The sequence below is a fragment of the Cebus imitator genome, unplaced genomic scaffold (assembly GCF_001604975.1).
Source record: "Cebus imitator isolate Cc_AM_T3 unplaced genomic scaffold, Cebus_imitator-1.0 Scaffold180, whole genome shotgun sequence".
Taxonomy (NCBI): Eukaryota; Metazoa; Chordata; class Mammalia; order Primates; family Cebidae; genus Cebus; species Cebus imitator.
Window position 1 is genome coordinate 678664 of NW_016107495.1, and position 12920 is coordinate 691583.

Genomic DNA, 12920 nt, shown 5'->3' on the forward strand with positions numbered 1-12920 from the left:
TCTGTCGCCAGGCTAGAGTAGAATGGCGCGATCTCAGCTCACTGCAACCTCTACCTCTCAGGCTCAGACGATTCTCCTGCCTCAGCCTCCCAAGTAGCTGGGACTACAGGCACATGCCACCACACCCAGCTAATTTTTGTATTTTTAGTACAGACAGGGTTTCACCATGTTGGCCAGGATGGTCTCGATTTCTTGACCTCGTGATCTGCCCACTTTAGCCTCCCAAAGTCCTGGGATTACAAGCATGCGCCACCGCACCTGGCCCTTTTTTCTTAATTCTAATGTTTTACTTCAAGTGTAACGGGTATAGAAAAAAATGCAAAGATCTAAGTACACAGCTTGATAAATCTGTATAAACTGAGCACCTAGTTGGAGCTAGAACATTACTAGCACCTGAGAAGCCTGCTGTGTGCCCCTTTCTCTCACAATCCCCCACTAGGATAACTACTCTTCTGGCCTCTAATACCGTATACTAGTATTGCCTGGTTTTGAACTTCATGTAAATAGAATCGTATAATACATATTTTTTGTTCTGGCTTCTTGTTTTTTTTTTTTTAGACAAAGTCTCACTCTGTCGCTCAGGCTGGAGTGCAATGGCGCACTCTTGACTCACTGTAACCTCTGCCTCTGGAATTCAAGTGATTCTCCTGTCTCAGGCTCCTGAGTAGCTGGGATTACAGGAATGCGCCACCACACCCAGATAATTTTTTGTATTTTTAGTAGAGACGGGGTTTCACCATGTTGGCCAGGCTGGTCTTGAATTCCTGACCTCACGTGATCCACTGCCTCAGCCTCCCAAAGTGCTGCTATATCTATTTCTAGATACATAGATATAGATAGATTTAGATAGATATCTAGATATCTACATCTAGCTAGACAGCAATTCTCCTGCCTCAACCTCCCTAGTAGGTGAGATTAGAGGCAGGTACCACCACACCCGGCTAATTTTTATATTTTAGTAGAGATGGGGTTTCACCATGTTGGCCAGGCTGGTCTCGAACTCCTGAACTCAAGCAATCCACCCACCTCGGCCTCTCAAAGTGCTAGGATTATAGGTATGAGCCACCACCCCCAGCTGATACATGTCTTTTACCACAATAAAATAATTACATTATAAAAATTGACCATTTATAATTCACAGGCTCCGTTCTCTTTTTACATTGCAATGAAATTAGACATAAATAAACTACAACATCAATAAACCATTAAGGAAAAATACTAGTAACTTGTGATGTGTTTATACAAAGTAGAAATATTTTTGTACAAAATATAAAATGTGTGGTATCCAGCTAATGTCATTTAGAGTTCAACTTAGAGCTTTATGCTCTTTTCAAACAAAACAAACAAAACAAATGTAAAGTCAATGAGTGGCAAATTAACAAAGCTATTTCTCTGTATTCTCTCTTAACTCCTCACCAAAATGACGTTTAAAAAGAAAGGTTAAGTCACATGGGAAAAGATAATGGGAAATGAGATGATGGCTTATGAGGGATATCAATAAAATTTGAAAGGTATAAAATAAATGGATGAGCAGGTGCAGTGTGGAGAAAGCAGAAATGTCTGCCTGCCATGAAGGCAACCAATGAGAAGCCATTTAGCACCCCAGAATCCAGTAAAGAATTCCCAGTAGCGGCTCCTGGGATCTCCAAAGCCCACTGAGTGAAGTCAGGATGACTAGCTAAAATTCTCTAAGAGGAGCAGGTAGACCCATAGATCCTCCAGCTCCTGCAAGCAACTGTCCCACTCCCTTTCAGGCTGCCAAGGGGAGAGGATGAACTTAGGTGGATTTAGGGAAGGACAGAACACTGAACAGTGACATCAGCCTATTCCCAGCCTCCTTCCTGTGCCGTCTACTGTATCCAATACAGAGGATTGTATTCTCCCTGGAAAGAAATCTGAGGATCCCTCTGTAGGCAAGCCGACTGGCTTGAAGAGAAAATACTTACATTCTGGTATTTGAGGGATCCAGCAACGATGTGGCCAGTTCCCATGCAATCCCTCTGTGGCGAGACACCTCAATCCAATGCCCCATGCATGAGCTCCAGTCTTCCAGTTAGCCAGTCTGTGTCTTAAAGATGAGGAAAACCTCCAAAAAGATACACAGTCCGGCCAGCCAGGCGCAATGACTCACACCTATAATCCCAGCACTTGGGAGGCTGAGGTGGGTGGATCATGTGAGTTAGGAGTTTGAGACCAGCCTGGGCAACATGGCAAAACAATGTATTTTAAATAAATAAATAATTTTTTAAAAATATTTAAAGTTAGTCAAGTGTGGTGGCGCACTACTCGGAGGTTGAGGTGGGAGATCACCTAAGCCTGGGAGATGGAGGTTGTAGTGAGCTAAGATCATATCACTGCATTCTGGGCAACAGAGTGAGACCCTGTCTCAAAAAAAAAAAAAAAAAAGTCCAAAACAAACATAAGAACAAAATATCTCAGAGGAAAGTGGGACGACTCAAGGAGTAGATGAAAATTCCAAAGATAAAGAGAACAGATTCATTAAAAGATAAAAGGCAAACAGGAAAGATGAGAAAATTAGATGACCAGTCTAATAGGAATTCCAGAAATAAGAGCACAGAAGAAACAAAGCAAGGGAGTTTATCAAAGAAATAATACAAGAAAATTTCCCAAACTAAAAAATATGCATTTCCAGATTGAAGATACATCATCATGAAATTTCTAAACAACAAGATGATGCTTCAAGAACCAGCAGGAGGCAAAAACACTAGCTGCATACAAGAATTGGAAATTAAATGCCACTCAATTTGTCAACAGAAATACTAGAGGATGGAAGATCATGGAGCAGGTTTTCTAAATTTTGAGAAAACTAATTTCTAACCTAAAATTCTATCCCCAGCCAAACTATCAACCAACTGTTAAGGTATTATAGAATAAAGTCATTATCATACACGCAAGATTGAAAAAATTGAACTTCCTTGTAACGTATTAGAGAGTTAATTTGAGGGTGTGCCCCACCGAAATGAATAATAAAAAGACATGGGGCCAGACACAGTAGCTCATGCCTATATCTCCAGCACTTTAGGAGGCTGAGACAGGCAGGTCACTTGAGGTCAGGAGTTCAAGACCAGCCTGGCCAACATGGCGAACCCCATCTCTACTAAAAATACAAAAATTAGCTGAATGTGGTGGCATACACCTATAGTCCCAGCTGTTTGCAGAGGCTGAGGCATGAGGATCATTTGAGCCCAGGAGGTGGAGGCTGCAGTGAGCTGAGATTGCAAGTTTGAGACCAGCCTGGGCAACATGGCAAAATGCCGTCTCTTAAAAAAAAAAAAAAAAAAAAAAAAATGGGATGAAGGAAATAGGACATTCAACATAAGCAAGAAAATAAGGAAAGTTCCAGAATGGTGGTGGTAGAGAAAGTTGTTCTCTAGGCTGCTGCACTGCTGGTCCGGAATGGAGCAGTCCTGAGCAAATCCTGCCCAGCAGGCTAGAACAGCCACCTGCCTTCAGTATTTGCCTGTTCATAACACAAAGCTTTAAATACTCAGCTGAAAGAGGTTCTCAGGAATGGCAGAACAACCAAAAGTTTGCCCTGGCTCTTGATAAAAGAGAACTGAAGAAGAAAAGGGTATTTGCAGGAAGAATGAATCATGGATTCTCTGAGTCTGCAGACTTCTTGCACAAGTATAATGAAACCTCTGCAGATATTTCTACCACATCTCTAACCAATCACTCATCTAGCGTAGGACACAGGCTGGTTAGCACAGTGACAGCGTGCCTTCAGCAGGTATACCATCACACTCCCCAAAGCTCTGTTTATTCCATACCATTTCCTTAACTGAAAGGAAATTGTCTCTCTTCAGTTTGTGCCCCCTTGTCCTAACTTCCCTATGAAGGCGCACAGAACAATCTTATTCATAAACAGCTCTTCCAATATTCACACATTATTGCAGGCTTTACTTCCACCCACTACACTCATGCTTTCTGTAAGCCGGTTGTTCTCAGAGTTTAGCCTGCATCAGAACCACCTGGAGGACATGTTTAAGCCCAGCTTGCTAAGCCCCACACCAAAGTTTCTGATTCAGCAGATTTGGTGTGGGGCCTAAGAACTTGCATTTCTTTTTCTTTTCCATTTTTTTTTTGAGATGCAGTCTCTCTCTGTTGCCCAGGCTGGAGTGCAGTGGCATGATCTTGGCTCACTGCAACCTCCATCTCCCAGGTTCAAGTGATTCTCCTGCCTCAGCCTTCCGAGTAGATGGGACTACGGGTGTGTGCCACCATGCCCCGCTAATTTTCTGTATTTTTAGTAAAGACGAGGTTTCACCATGTTGGACAGGCTGGTCTCAAACTCATGGCCTCGAGTGATCCACCCGCCTTGGCCTCCCAAAGTACTGGGATTACAGGTGTGAGCCACCATTCCCGGCCATCATCTTTGTCTTAAAATGTGGCATCAACCCACCAGAATGGAGCTTTCTGACTGAAGATACCCAGAGAGAGTGCCCGCCCCGTGCAGAGGAAAGGACCAACAGGGCTTTGCAGAAGCAAAGACAATGCCCAGCTAACCCTTGATACCTGAGCAGCTGACAAACTCAGCATGTAGGCAGAAGTCCCCATGACACTTCCCAAGAGCTGCCAGCGCACCCTCCCTGCATAGTGCGTTATGTCCAGGACAGTTGAGAATCCCAAGCCAGCCTGTTAGGTGACCGACACGGGCCCTCGCTGAGCAGCGAGCAGAACTGCTGCCCTTGCCTGGGTTCTCCAAGAGCCTGTGATCCTCCCCAGCCCTCAGACAGCCCCGTCCACCCCAGGGCAAGGCGTTTCAGTGGGCTGTGAGGTGAGGTTCCTGAGAGTGAGTGAGAGGAGCGACTCTGGGGATTAACTGTCTTGGACACATCTTCCCTCAAGACCTCTGCTTCCCAGCCTAGCAATCTTTTTTGACTCCTTTCCTCATTCACTGGTGCATCCCTTAAATTTCTTCCATTGTTTTGTTTTTCTGGATTGCCTGCCACAGCCTTTCTGTTCATCTCTCCACAATCAGACCTGGGATCTGAACCCTGGGCTGACAGAGATGCCGCGAATCTGGCCTTCTGCGGCTCTGAGAGGATTGTCTGGGGACAAGTGTGGCCATGCCTGCTTGGGAGGTCAGTTCACCAGGAGCCACTGCCCTCAGTGCCTGTGTCCCTAGACTGAGGAGGGAGATGCTAAGGGTAGCCTTTCATACAGTACAGAGAGCCTGGGAAGATGAGATGGAGGTGAGGAGGAGATGTATCCAATCCAGAGGGAACAGGGAAGTAATGCTTGTTAAACGCCTACTGTATGCCAAGTGCTTTGCTGTATACTTATGGGTTACCGATTGAAGGTTGGCATGGGGCTAAAATTCCCTGTATCTTCTGGCCCATACTTTGTTTGATTAAAGACTTCGTTCTGTCTTGGAAGGTAATGATGACTGATGAACCTCTGAGAACAGAGGGTAAAGATTTTTAAACCACCCTCAAGCATAAGCCTTAATACCCTCAGTCAATCCAGGTCATGGTGCTCCTCCTAAGGCCATGAATTCCAGCCCGGGGAAGATGCTGGGGAACAGCTGGAAAAGCAGAGGATTCTAGGAATGTGAAGCTCTAGTCAGTAACCTCCTGTGGAAAGTGACTTCACCCCCAGGAGGCCAGAGCAGCAGCTGCTGCAAACCGAAAATGCCAGGAAGATCCATCTTCCCCTGCCCCTGGCCACCTCCAGGCTGGCCTCCGTTTCTGTGCCGTTTCTACGCCGTTTCTGTCCGGTTTGGCATTTCTCTGCTCCCCCAAGTCCTGGATCTGTGGGATGGCCCCTGACCACTGTACTACCTGTAAAGGCCTCCAGATGGCGCTTTCAGCTCATCAGTGGTCACTGCTTTGGTTTAAGAGTGAACAGAAAAGCTTGAGGAATGGCAGGTGTGTCCGGGTTACCAGGCCTCAATCCCTGCCCCCAGAGCAGCTCGGGATCCGTCCACCGTGAGTCCCATCCGGAGCTCCCTGGAGGAGGTTGTCCCTTTCAAGGCCAATCAGAATTTACGATAAGGTTGCCAAATACAGCAAATAAAAATACAGAATACCCAGTTAAATTTAAATTTCAGATAAAAAATATTTTTTTTAGTTTAAGTATGTCCAAATCATGTCTGTGTCATACTAAAAATTATTGTTTATTTGAAATTCAAATTTAACTAAGGCGTCTTGTCTTTATGCGGCAATTCTGGTTTAGGTTTCTTTACAGGAGTTCCCCATCTCTGTCTACTACATGCTTACAGAACATCTACCAGGCATGTGTGAGATATGGCAACATGAGCCAAGTGCAGCTTCTACATTTAGAGGTGAGTTTGAAAACGGGCATGTTGATGAACAATTGTAGAACAGAAAATGTAGGAAGCATGGGATAGTGAAAGAAGTCTGGACTTGGGTGTTTGCTTTGAGTTCAAGTTCCACTTCTGATGTTCACTAGCTGCGTTATCTTAGGTAAGTTATTAACCTCTCTGGGCCTCTGTCATTTACATGTGGATATAGGAATAATACCAACCTCAGAAGGTAACCAAGGAGGTAATAAGAAATTGTATGTATCTCATGCCTGGCCGCAGTCGGATCTCAATATATGCTAGTTTTATGAAATAATAGAACTGCCATAAGAAAGAGACAACTAAACATGCCATGGTAATGATTAAATTTACCTCCTTTGGGAGGCTCTCTACAAAGAATGTAACACTTCACTTTAATTTTATTATTATTTGAGATGGGGTCTGACTGTGTTGACCAGGCTGGTCTCAAACTCCCGATCTCAAGCAATCCTCCAATCTTGGCCTCCCAAAGTGCTGGAGTTACAGGTGTGAGCCACCACACCTGGCTCACACTTCACTTATAAATAGAAATAATAGCTATTGGAGTATCCAGGGTAAAAAAAGAAAAAGAAAAAAGAAATAATAATTAATACCATGTATTTAATGCCCACAACATTGTCCTAATAAACATGATCTCATTTAACATTTAATCCTTATATTAACTCCCCAAGGTATTTACTCTTATTGTCCCCAGTTTACAGATGGAGAAACTAAATTAAATAGCTTGCCATAGAGCTAGTAAGTGGTAGAATTAGTATGTTCACTCAAGTCCATCTGACTCCCCAACCAGTGCTCCTAACCTCTATCTTATGCTACCTTTGCATAGATTGGCCCTTGAATTTTGAGCTGGTGACCACTATGAAGAGAAGCACGGATTGTGCCTACTGAGCATCTGCCTACTGAGCAGATGGAGACGCAGAAGCTGGGAGGGGTGAAAGAATAGTCCTGGGGCCCTGAGTTGCTGGGCATTCTGGAAACAGCAGGTCATTGATGTTCACAGGTGTGTTTTAAGAGCTTTGCAAGTTCTCAATGTGCATACTAATTTCTATATAGAAGGTATAACTGGGGCGGAGAGGGGATACTGAGCAGCCTCTTGGCCCTAATGAAAGTTTTGTTAGTATTGGTAGTTACCATTTGTTGGATATTTATAATACGTCAGGCAATGCCAGGCATTTTCGCACATTATCTCATTTAACCATCACAACCACAGATGAGAAAAGCCAAGGCCAAGGTCACATAGCTAGGAAGTGTTGGACCCAGTGCTTGTGTAACTCCAGCAGGGTGGAGGGTTGATGCACTCTCTAAATAAGAGCTCATTCACTTCAAGGCGTGTAATTAAAATTCATTCCTCAGTAAAATTGTGTGTTACTTACACAAGTCCCTTGTAAACATTCAAAACTATGCCAAAAGTTTCCTATATTGCTGGAATCAGTCTTATTTCAGTGCCATGTTCCACTTTTAGCTAGTTTCGAATGAATAATGAACACATTGGTAACAATTACCAACATTGCAGCACCTCCCTACCTCCACCTCGCAGCCGGGGCAGGGCAGGCTTGCTTGCTCCAATCTAAACTCTAGCCCTGCAACTCACAGAATCAACCCACCCTCTTAGACTCCTCCCCTCCTCTGGTTTGCCCACTCACCTTAGGAAAAGTGCAGAAAGATCAGATTTTTTTCTTGCCCACTCACTTTGGGGAAAGTGCAGAAAGATCAGATTTTGTACTTTGCTAAGAATACGAAGTACAAGGTGCTAAGAATGCAAAAGTAGGTAAGACGTGGACTTGGAGTGTGAGGCCTTCCCACAGGGAAAGATGGGATAAGGATAATAACTGAAGGCAAAGGGCAAACTCTCTTTTTTTTTCCCAAATCATTTTATCTTTAATAATCTCACAGTAATTTAAAATATGAGAAAAGTCAAACATGCTCCCTTTACGGGTGATGCCACCAGGATAGGCTCACACAAACATAATCAATCGCCATGATGACACTGGATGCCACAGAGTATGGCTGGCAAAAAGGCATCAGGGCTCACAGATTGAGGAGTTTGGTTATGGAATCTCTGAGGGGTAACAGGCAGCAGAAGAGACATCAGTTTAACGGACTTTCAGAGGATAGGGCACGGTTACTGGGTCTTGAGCACCTTGAAGCGTTTCTTGATGGTGATTCGGTGGCAGGAGTATTTGTCATCTGGGGAGAGCCGAGCAGGATGGGCTGAGCAGGTCTGTTGTCCCATCGGGTCAAATTTCTTCAGCGTATAGACCCGATCTCCCTCCTCGTTGAGGTATTACTGGAGAAACATGATCACTCTTAAGCCAGAGGCTCCAATTCGGTACGCAGCTCCCAGGGCAAACTCTCTTTAAAAGTCTTGTCTTTGAAATCATATGATTCTTATATTCTACTTCATCTTATGTCTGTTTGTTTTAATATAAAAATGTTTACCTTAATAAATAATAAATTAAAATGAATAAAAATTAAAATAAATATTGTTTTCTGAATCTCTAAATAAAATTTAAAGATATATTTATTATAAATAAAATTCAAAAGGCCAGGCCTGGTGGTTGACACTTGTTATCCAGCATTCTGGGAGAGCCAGGCAGGAGTGGGGAGGGTCACTTGAGCCTAGGGGTTCAAGGCTGCAGTAAGCCATAATCACACCACTGCAATGTAGCCTGGGCAACAGAGCAAGACCCTAACTCAAAAAAAAAAAAAAAAAAAAGAAGAAGGCCAGGTGCAGTGGCTCACACCTGTAATCCAAGCACTTTGAGAAGCCAAGGTGGGAGGATAACTTGAGGTCAGGAGTTCCAGACCAGCCTGGCCAACATGGTGAAACCGTCTCTACCAAGAAATAAAAAAATTAGCTGGGGGTGGTGGCGCACACCTGTAGTCACAGTTACTTGGGAGGCGGAGGTGGGAAAATTGCTTGAACTCAGGAGGCAGAGGCTTCAGTGAGCCGAGATCATGCCACTGCACTCCAGCCTGGGCAACAGAGTGAAACTCTATCTCAAAAAAAAAAAAAAAAAAAAAAAAAAAAAAAAAAAAAAAAAAAAAAAAAAAAAAAAAAAAAAAAAAAAAAAAAAAAAAAAAAAGGCAATGCCCTAAATATAAATGAGGAAATGTAGCTAATCTATCATTCTTCCACCCTGTTTCCTTACATGAATCCCCATCCTGGAAGTTGTTTTAGCAGGTCTGAGAAGGACAGCCATAGGGATTTAAGCAGGATAGTTATATGATAAGATTTATTTTCTAGAAAGAGCTTTCTGACAATGGTATAGAGGATGGATTGGAGGTGAGAGACACTGAAGGCAGAGAGAGCAGATGGGAAGCCCTGCAGTAACCCAGGCAAGAGATGGTAAAGGTTAAGGAGATAAAGAGAAGAGTTTTTGAAAGGCATTTTAGAAGTGGAGGTCAGGCACGATGGCTCACGCCTGTAATCCTAGCACTTGGAGGCCAAAGTGGGTGGATCCCTTGAGCTCAGGAGTTTTAGATCAACTGGGAAACATGGTGAAAACCTGTCTCTATAAAAACACAAAAATTAGCTGGCACATGCCACATGCCTGTGTTCCCAGCTAGTGAGAGGCTGAGGTGGGAGGATCACTGGAGCTCGGGAAGTCGAGGCTTCAGTGAGCCGTGATTGCACCATTGCACTCCAGCCTGGGTGACAGAGCAAGACCCTACCTCAAAAACGACAAGTGGAATTAGGGTCAGGCACTGAGCTTACACCTGTAATCCCAACACTTTGGGAGGCCAAGGCTAGAGGATTGCTTGAACCCAGGAGCTTGAGACCAGGAGAATTTAAAGTGTCCTTTAATTCTTTTTTATCTCTACAAAAAAGAATGTTAAAGAATATTAGGCCGAGCGCGGTGGCTCATGCCTGTAATCCGAGCATTTTTGGGAGGCCAAGGCAGGCAGATCACAAGGTCAAGAGATTGGGACTATCTTGGGCAACATGGTGAAACCCAGTCTCTACTGAAAAACACAAAATTTAGCTGTGCGTAGTGGCGCATGCTTGTAGTCCCAGCTACTCGGGAGGCTGAGGTTGAGAAGTGCTTGAACCTGGGAGGCGGAGGTTGTAGTGAGCCGACATCACGCCACTGCACTCCAGCACTCCAGCCTGGCACCTGGCGACAGAGTCAGACTCTGTCTCAAAAAAAAAAAGAATATCAGCCAGGTATGGTGGCATGCCCCTGTGGTCCCAGCTACTTGGGAAGCTGAGGTGGGAGGATTGCTTGAGCCCGGGAGGTTAAGGTATAGGTAAGCCATGATCATGCCACTGCACTCAAGCTTGGGCAACAGAGCAAGACCTTGTCTTAGACAAACACACAAGCAAAAGAAGTGGAATTAATAGTTTCAGAAAACTGTCCTGGAGCCGGGCATAGTGGCTCATGCCTGTAATCCCAGCACTTTGGGGAGCTGAGGCAGGCAGATCACTGAAGTCAGGAGTTTGAAACCAGCCTGGCCAATAGGACAAAACCCTGTCTCTACTAAAAATACAAAAATTAGCTGGGTGTGGTGGCGCATGCCTGTAATCAGAGCTACTTGGGAGGCTGAGGCAGGAGAATTGCTTGAACCGGGAGGTGGAGGTTGCAGTGAGCCGAGATTGTGCCACTGCACTCCAGCCTGGGTGACTCAGCAAGACTCTGTCTCAAAAAAAAAATGCAAATCATATATTATCTGGTAAGGGATTTATGTCCAGAATATACAGAGAAATCCTAAAACTCAACAACAACAAAAAAACTGTCCAATTCGAAAATGGACACAGGACTTGACTAGACATTTTTGCAAAGAAATAACACAAATGATTGATAAGCACTGAGACAACATAAAGGGTCCAGCCAGCACTCTGCTGTTTAAGTTTTAGCCACCATCTGACTGCGATCACACCTTGAGCTACAGCCACCCAACCTCATGCTTCCTGAATTCCCAGCCCACAGAAATGGAGAAAATGGTTATTGCTTAAACCACTAAATTGGAGTGATTCATTTTGTAGAAATAGTTCATGGCACACGGTAAAATGTTAATATGTGGAGAATCTGGGTGAAGGGTATAAAGGAACTCTCTGTAGAATGATCCTGTACCTCATGTGTGACAAAGGGGTGGGGTTACAAGGATCATAGTCTCATCTCAGGATTACTCAGGGCAGCCTACACCACCCAAGTCTATACCTGTAACAATGAAGCCGAGCTGGAACTTCAGAATGAGAAAGCAAGATAAACTGAGTGTGCGATTTCCCTATTGCCTTGGTGACACCCAGATACCCTGCGGATGTAGTTGGAAACAACTTCAGTTTTCCAACTCTGTGCCTAGAAAAAAGTGTAGCCTGAGTTTTTACTCTCCTAACCCCTTGATTTGCTTTGGGAATTATTGTCTACAAAGGGCTCTCTCCTTTCTGAGAATTGCTTTAGGTGGAAGAGGATAGGATATGCTGTGTCCCCTCTCTTTTCTTAATCACTGTATTTGTAACTTTCTTCCTTCTTTTTCTCCAAGAAAATGGGCTCCGTTGGGGTGCTTTGGGACCAATAGTCCGAGGTGGAATCTGTGGGCGCTAGACAGGGAGATTTGGAAGAGAATGCTAAGCTGTGAGCTCTTGCTTTTGAGTTCTTTGAAGAGAATGCAGCATCTCTGGCATGTCAGCAAGCCCAGCAGAATTCAGTAATGTTCACCAAGAGGGCTTGGCTAGAGCCGGTTAAGGGATGATCAGAATGGTTAGGTGTGAAGAGCTTATGCTGATTATGGAGGGTACGGGAGTCACGGGGTTGGTGCCCAGTGAGGAAATTTACCTTAGTGGAAACCTTAGTGGAAACATTTGGGAGAGTGTAGAAGAGAGAAGAGCTAGAGGTGAAGATTCAGGAAATAGAGAGTGCCAGAGTCTCAATTACCAGGATGGAAAGCTAAGGAGATGGGAGACTTATAACAGTAGCACAGTACTGAGAGACAAACTATGTGTAAAGGTAATAAGAAAAATGTGGACTGAGACTCTGAGGCAGTTAGGCCAGAGAAAAGAAGAAGGAAAATATTTGTCTTCATTTGATTCAATCATGTTAACATTTCTCAGGATCTACTATGTGTCACATGCTGTGCCGGATGCTGAGGGAGGGGAGGAAAAAGACAGCATTCCTGCCCACCAGGGTCACAGAGCCTGACTGGAGACACAGACATGTAAACAAATGATGAGAGTGCAAGGTGTGTGTAAGAAAGGAGGAATGTACAGGGTGGGTACAAAGGTGACCTCAAGGCATCCACGGGAGTCAGGGCTGAGGGAAGAAGAGCCAGAAGACATCAGCACGAAGAGAAGCAAGATGCTGAAGTCACAGGGGGAAAGAACACACTGGAGCCCTGAGCAGAGCAGTGCAGGGCAAGGACAGCAAGTGTGGAGAGGAAAGGGGGATCAAGAAGAACGAGGAGATCCATAAAAGCATGCTTGGAGGAGGGAATTTGGGAACTTGAACGGACATGTCAGAGGGCACTAGTTATGAGGAAGTAGACTGCAAACCAGATAGTGAGCAAGATGAAGAAATAAGAGGTGTTTATCTGGGCCGGGCACAGTGGCTCACGCCTGTAATCCCAGCACTTTGGGAGGCTGAGGCGGGTGGATCAC

At 44.5% G+C, this 12920-nt stretch overlaps 1 pseudogene across 1 annotated transcript; it reads right to left on the reverse strand.

Annotated features, from left to right (window-relative positions):
* Positions 1-8188: 8188 nt before the first annotated feature.
* On the reverse strand, positions 8189-8780 carry LOC108315906 (annotated as a pseudogene). The gene has a single exon (XR_001830114.2). The product of XR_001830114.2 is annotated as an H/ACA ribonucleoprotein complex subunit 3-like (transcript).
* Between the last annotated feature and the right edge of the window lie 4140 nt (positions 8781-12920).